Below are 7,497 nucleotides of genomic sequence, written 5' to 3' on the forward strand. Positions count from 1 at the left end.
GTGCATCTATGGGAGATTTTTTATAGCGATAAAAGTTTTCCATCAAATGCCTCAGCTTTTTACTCTGGCCACAATAGTTTAGCTAAGTGAGAAACACATTTTTCCAGCTGACTTCGTATTATTTTTATTTGTTGTTGCACATACCTAATCAACAGCTCCAGTTGGCAAAGCTCTTCCTGTCATAAATATGGAGACCAGACAAACTAAATAATCAATCATTGACTAAACAAAGTGTGTGTGGCTGGACAGAATGTCATTTATGCACGTTTATTTTGAATGGCAATTATTTCTTTCCCCATTACTCGAACATTCGCAACTTGTGAGGTTTTTCCTTCACTCACCACCCACCTTTGTTTATAAGGTGCTTGCCACTATTTTGCTCCTAGGCCCGACTGCGCTGCTTGCAATTCACAAGTGAGTTAAGATGGAGTAATTTCACTGTGTAGTGACTTAGGGCCAGTTCACTCCTTTGGGAAACTCATTTTTACATGCGTGGTTAAGTATGGACATAGCCATCACTGTACATACATAGCTCAGTATGATGCTGATAATGCCAAGGTTGACATTTTGATCCCCGTAAAGGACAGCTGCGAAAGGGATGCAGGTGGCACTGTGGGTTAAACCACAGAGCCTAGGACTTGCCGATCAGAAGGTCGGCGGTTCGAATCCCCACGACGGGGTGAGCTCCCGTTGCTCAGTCCCTGCTCCTGTCAACCTAGCAGTTCGAAAGCACATCAAAGTGCAAATAGATAAATAGGTACCGCTCCGGCGGGAAGGTAAACGGCATTTCCGTGCGCTGCTCTGGTCCGCCAGAAGCGGCTTAGTCATGCTGGCCACATGACCCGGAAGCTGTACGCTGGCTCCCTCGGCCAGTAAAGCAAGATGAGCGCTGCAACCCCAGAGTCGGCCATGACTGGACCTAATGGTCAGGGGTCCCTTCACCTTTTTACCTTAAGTATGGATGTAGCCATCACTGTACATACATAGCTCAGTATGATGCTGATAATGCCAATGTTGACATTTTGATCCCCGTAAAGGACAGCTGCATATTCCTGCATTGTAGGCGGTTGGACTAGATGATCCTCAGGGCCCCTTCCTACTCTACGATTCTGTGAGTTGGGGCACAGGCAGTGTGCCTGTACACCCACATGTCCCATTATTGTGACGCCTGCCCTTGCGTCACATACTACTTCATCTATATGGTGCATAGTGCAAGAACCAGCTCTTCATGTAACATATAAGACTGCCAGTTTCCCTAAGGTGTGAGCCAGATCCTAGATTATTTATTAGTAACTGCTATTTTTAGGGGGGGACGGGACTCTAAGCAGCTCCAGATTTAAATCCAGTGACTCATTGCTTCCTGAATCAGGCTGGTCTGCTGATTTTTCTTGTTATTGTTTCTTGCTGCTATCTCAGCAGCACTATGTCATTGTGCACCTTTGGGAGGACAAAGTGCTGAAGGAACATAGTGGGCATGCCCTCTACAAAGAGCCTCCAGGGTCAGTCGGTAGTTTTTGCAGTCTTCTCTGTACCCATGAATCACTCTATGCAGACCAGGAAGCTGCATCCATTGCTCTTAGTGAAGGGATGAATTATTTTCAGGCTTATAAATGGGCTTTGAAAATTGAGCTATAGTTTAAACTGTGGTTGTTACACACCTGATCATATAACTGACAACTGAATGCTGTCCGATCTCTCCCTCAATAAACCACTGAACCCCTCGCCTACTTCCTTCCACAAACAACAATGAAAGGGGGAAGGTGTCTCTGCCTTTACCTATTCCTGCACCTAGCATACTGCTATGGCTGCCAGCCAAGTATCCAGGGTGTTGGCTTTCCAAGTGCTAAAACTTAATTTCTCATCTCTCCTGGGAAGAGTCACAGTAGTGAACCTTATTTCCTTATCAGTTCTGTACCAAGTACTGAAGGCCACCCATTCATTATTAAGTTTCTTGAGGTGTGCTTGCAGATAAGATGCAACACCACTGTAAGTAAAGGTTCTGCAAAACAACAATTGATCAAAATCTCCATGTACAGAAATGCAGCGCCAGAACCAGTCTTCATTATCCCCAGGAAATTCATTAACACTCCTTTCAAACATTCCTAAGATGTGTCTGTGTGTGGTTAAATATCCCTTGTGCCTCCCCTAGTGTTTCCTTTCATCAAGCTCTCCAGACTGTTGTTTAGTCGTTTAGTCGTGTTCGACTCTTCGTGACCCCTTGGACCAGAGCACACCAGGCACTCCTGTCCTCCACTGCCTCCCGCAGTTTGGTCAAACTCATGCTGGTAGCTTTGAGAACACTGTCCAACCACCTCGTCCTCTGTCGTCCCCTTCTCCTTGTGCCCTCCATCTTTCCCAACATCAGGGTCTTTTCCAGGGAGTCTTCTCTTCTCATGAGGTGGCCAAAATAATGGAGCCTCAGTTTCAGGATCTATCCTTCCAGTGAGCACTCAGGGCTGATTTCCTTAGGAATGGAGAGGTTTGATCTTCTTGAAGGCCTTGGGACTCTCAAGAGTCTCCTCCAGCACCATAATTCTAAACAAAACCCCTTCTCTTCTGATTCACAATCACTGCGCTATATTACACTTTCTATATATCTCCATTAACAGTGGTAATATTAGAATGATAGAATTTTTGACTTAGGATTCACCTTGCAAGTTATCTAGTCTCACTTCCTGAACAACACCAACTACAGTATTCCTGACAGCCTCTGCTTAAATACCTCCAGCAAAAGAGATTCCACCACTTCCTGAAGCGCCATTGAACAGCACTTGGCAGTAGGATGTTTCTCCTAATGCAGTAGCCGGTGTCATGATGAAGTGATGGCTCTCACCTTACATTCCAAGAACTGAGTCACTGCTGCTTACCAGGAAGGTGGGATGAGAAAGCAGGGAGGTTGGCACCGTGCTAACACATTGGCAAGAGCACTGAATTGGCTCTGCTGGTGTGTTTGCACTAGGTAGCAACCTCCCTGTCACTTTACACCTCCTGTTGTCCTTCCTAGTAAGCAGCAGCAACTCAGCTGTTGGGAGGTCAGGTACGTGCCGCCACCCCTCCAAGCTGTCCACTACTATCCTCATGTTTAACCAAATGTTTTCCTGCAGAGGTTTCCCTAGAACCCACACTAGATGACTAATATAGAATAATCTGCTCCATCTTCTGTGCTACAGGCCTTCAAATTATTGAAGACAGTTATCGTGTATGCCTTTTTTCTCTCTTCTTCATGCTAAACTCATATATTTCAACCATTTCTCATAAAACGTACTGCCCTAACAACACTATATTTTAATGCAGGGGTAGACAACATGGTGTCCTCTAAGTGTTGTTGGGTTACAACTTCCATCAGCCCCAACCAGAATGGCTAATGGCCAGAGATGATGAGACCTGTAGACTGGCAACATCCAGGGCACCACATTGACTAATCGTGCTTTAATATTTCTGGGTAACAGGGATGAGCACATGCACATTTTATTTCCTTTGCTCATTTCCTATTGCTGTCCTACTTCCACTACTTGTGATAAAAACTTGAATTTTGTCTTGGCATCTGGCTGGCTGGCTACTCTTTGTGAGGGGAAAGAAATAGCTGTTTGTGTGTGGAGTGTGTCCATGGGAGGAATTGGGAGGAAATGTTCCCTTTATGGTTTTGTTTACAATAAAAGGTTCAATAAAAATTAATTCTAGCTGCTCTACTGTTTTGGCAATTGTAGTTAAAATTATTTTTTAAAAAAGGATGGAAAATGTGTACAATTTAAATACACACTTTTCATGTGTTCTTTAAAAAGAACTGCACAAAACAGGGCAGAAGAGGCCCATGACTGAGTGCCAGGGAGACTGAAATGGGACAGAATTAGGCTATTCAGTATTAATTATTATATTTATTATTATTAATAATAATAATAATAATAATATACCGCCCTATATCCGGGGGTCTCAGGACGGTTCACTTAATAAAATCAAGATATAAAACCACAAAATATAGAATACAAATAAAAACAACAACCCAATTACCCCCCCCCCCAAAAAACCACATTTTTAAAAGGGCATAAGATGTAAATCGGATCAACCAAAGGCCTGGTTAAAAAGGAACATTTTTGCGTGGGGCCTACAGGTGTATAATGAAGGTGCCAGGTGAACTTCCCTGGGGAGAGCATTCCACACATGAGGGACCACTGCTGAGAAGGCCCATTCTCGTGTTGCCACCCTCCAAACCTCTCGAGGAGGGGGTACATGACGGAGGGCCTCAGAAGATGATCTCAGGATCTGGGTAGGTTCATATGGAAAGAGGCAGTCCTTGAGGTATTGCAGTCCTGATCCATTTAAAGCTTTATAAGTCAAAACTAGCACTTTGAATTGGGCCTGGAAACTAATTGGTAGCCAGTATAGTTGGACTAGATGGGACGCGGGTGGGTAAAACCTCAGCGCCTAGGACTTGCCGATCGCATGGTCGGCGGTTCGAATCCCCGCGGCAGGGTGAGCTCCCGTCGTTCAGTCCCAGCGCCTGCCAACCTAGCAGTTCAAAAGCACCCCCGGGTGCAAGTAGATAAATAGGGACCGCTTACCAGCGGGAAGGTAAACGGCGTTCCGTGTGCTGCGCTGGCTCGCCAGATGCAGCTTGTCACGCTGGCCACGTGACCCGGAAGTGTCTGCGGACAGCGCTGGCTCCCGGCCTATAGAGTGAGATGAGCGCACAACCCTAGAGTCTGGCAAGACTGGCCCGTACGGGCAGGGGTACCTTTACCTTTTATAGTTGGACTGGGATCAGTGTAATATGCTTAAACTGTCTTGCTCTGGTGAGCAACCTGGCCACTGAATTCTTCATCCGCCGAAGTTTCTGAACTGTCTTCGGGGCAGCCCTATGTATAACGCATTGCAGTAATCTAACCTTGAGGTTACCAGAGCATAGACAGCAGTAGTTAGGCTATCCCTGTCCAGATAGGAGCATAGCTGGGCCACCAGCCAAAGCTGATGGAAGGCACTCTGGGCCACTGAGGCCACCTGAGCCTTGAGAGACAGCAAAGGATCCAGGAGTACCCCCAAGCTATGAACCCGCTCCTTCAGGGTAAGGGTAACCCCATCAAGAGCAGGCAACCTCCCACCCATCTGGTCTAGGGAACCACCCACTAACAGTGCCTCAGTCTTATCTGGATTGAGATTCAGTCGGTTGGCAGTACATCCTCAGCCCTTTCTTGGGAAAGTAAAAAAAAAATCCTCACCAAATCTTTATGAGGTTAGCAGGCTGCCTCACACCTTTATCTAGTGACTGACTGTACCTATAAGAGACAAAGGAATATGAGTCATATGGGTGGGAAGCCCAGAACAAGGAAGTTCTTAGACTTTGAACATGAACGTTACCTCTATTCAGACACAACTTCCTTACAAAACAAGATCGTGAGTTTGATTAGTTTTAGCCACTTGGAGTATTCAGTATACCACATTTTGTTTTCTCAGCGGCATTCGAGAAAGGTGCCCTATGAACCTTTATCTTTGACACATCACTTACTATTAGATGAGGGCACCCCCACCCCAACCAGGGAGGAGTTTATTCAGTCTTGGAACTGAGTCTACAGGCTGACCCCGCGGCTACAAGATTCCGCCTGCTTTTGTTTTTCTTTGTTTCTTCCTCATTCTTCTCCTTGCACGCATCTTGCCTGATGAAAAGTTCTGGAGAACTTGAAAGCTTGCCACATTTGTGTGAAATTTTGGTTAGCCCTATTTTTAAAAAATTGCCTAAATGAATGTTGATGCTTCCCCCCCTTACGAACCAACACCTTTGCTTTTTATGTAGCAAGCGTCTTGTGAATAGCTCCTGAGGACCGTAAGGCATGCCGAGTTTTTTCTTTAATTTAAAAAACCAAAACAATGGGGCTTTACAATAGGGTGTGAAAGTAAATACGTAACTCAACTGAAACTAGCAGAGGATTGGAATTTTTTTTGGCGTTGAAGGGCGTGGTACCCTCTGTCCCTTATAAGAATGGTTACTGTGTCTTTTGTATGACAGTTGAACAGGTTCAGGTTAATCATTTAGCTGAGAGGCTTTGTTTTCTCTGAAAGAGTCAAAGTTGTAGCCTACCTGTAAATGGGTGAGTTCCTCTCTGGCTCCACCTTCGAATGCTTTCAGGTTATCCCAAGATAATTATTGAGAAAAGAGAGCAGGCTTTTCCAACATTCTCCATAAAAGCTGAGAAAAGCCAAGCACTAGGAAGATTGCTTCCACCCCTCCTTCCAAAAGCAGAATCATTCCCCAGCTCTCCCTACCAGTCCTCCCATTTCAAGCAAGCTTGACCTTGTGAAGAATGGACAGGAGTGGAACTGGGAGCAGGAAGGGATCACTTAAAACAGGAGAGACCTGTAAAAACTAGCTTGGACACTCCTGAACATGCTCAGCAGGTTCATTTCCTGTTGGGGTGCCTGTACACTACTTTTCTGTGCCCCTTGATTTAAGGAATTGGACTGGGATGTATTATTTTACCTGTAAAAGTAAAATAGAAACAAATCATTTTTAAAAAATGAAAGCAGTTCCTTCTGCTTTCTTCAGACTCCCAATAACTACAGGCTGAAGGAAGTGGTTCCCTCTGCACACTAACCTGGGAGTAAGTTCAGTTGAACACAAGCAGGACTTAGGTATCTAAAACATGCAACAGTTAGATCAGTTTAAGATTGGTTGAAGCATTGGAGGTGTACTAAATTAGGTGGGGGAGGGTAGAAAAACATGCCCTATATAGTACAAAGATGTATCGCTCTGGTTAAAGGAACCAAAATTTGATCCCCATGATACAAGCACTAAGTATAACTTTGCAGCCATTTTATATTTCATTATATATCTTCACAACAGCCACATGAGAAAGGTTGGACTGAGAGTTGGTGAGTGGTCCAAGGCAGGATGTGAAGAAAAATAGTGATGAGTTTAAAATGTGAAACTGCACATGCTCAGCTTATTTTTTGTAGTCCACATAACTTGTGCCTTAATACGTAAGATACCCTATTTTGTGGTTCCTTATTTCATGTGTTCCTTTTTGGAAGAAAGGGACATTGTTTAAGGATTTGCTCCCGGACCCCTGGCCATCTTAATTTGATGTTAATTTTGGAGGTACTGTATATGAAATAAACAGCCGTAGCAAAAACCTGGTGTTCATTCAGAAACAACTCCTACCTTTGTGTGAAAAAAGAAAGTCTTCAAGAGAGTTGAAACCATAAAATGGGAATGAAAAGCATGGGGGTTGTATTCTGCAAACACCTCCAAGTTCTCCCCTTGGAATATTGTTACATATAGATGTCTTTCATGTATCCCATTTCTAATAGTAAATATGGCTTCTATGCCAAAAGGTGGGTGAAAGGTAAAATCTTTAAACTGTTACATGTTCTTTTAAGTTTTTATTTTTCAAATCTGGTCTTAACACACTAGCCCTTTAAAGTTCTGCACTCTGATTTTCCCACCACCACCTTCACCAGGCTCCAATAAGTACATTTACTTTTCAGGCGTTGGACTAGTAAGACTAT

This window comes from Podarcis pityusensis (assembly GCF_964106645.2).
Source record: "Podarcis pityusensis genome assembly, chromosome: 10".
NCBI classification, from domain to species: Eukaryota; Metazoa; Chordata; class Lepidosauria; order Squamata; family Lacertidae; genus Podarcis; species Podarcis pityusensis.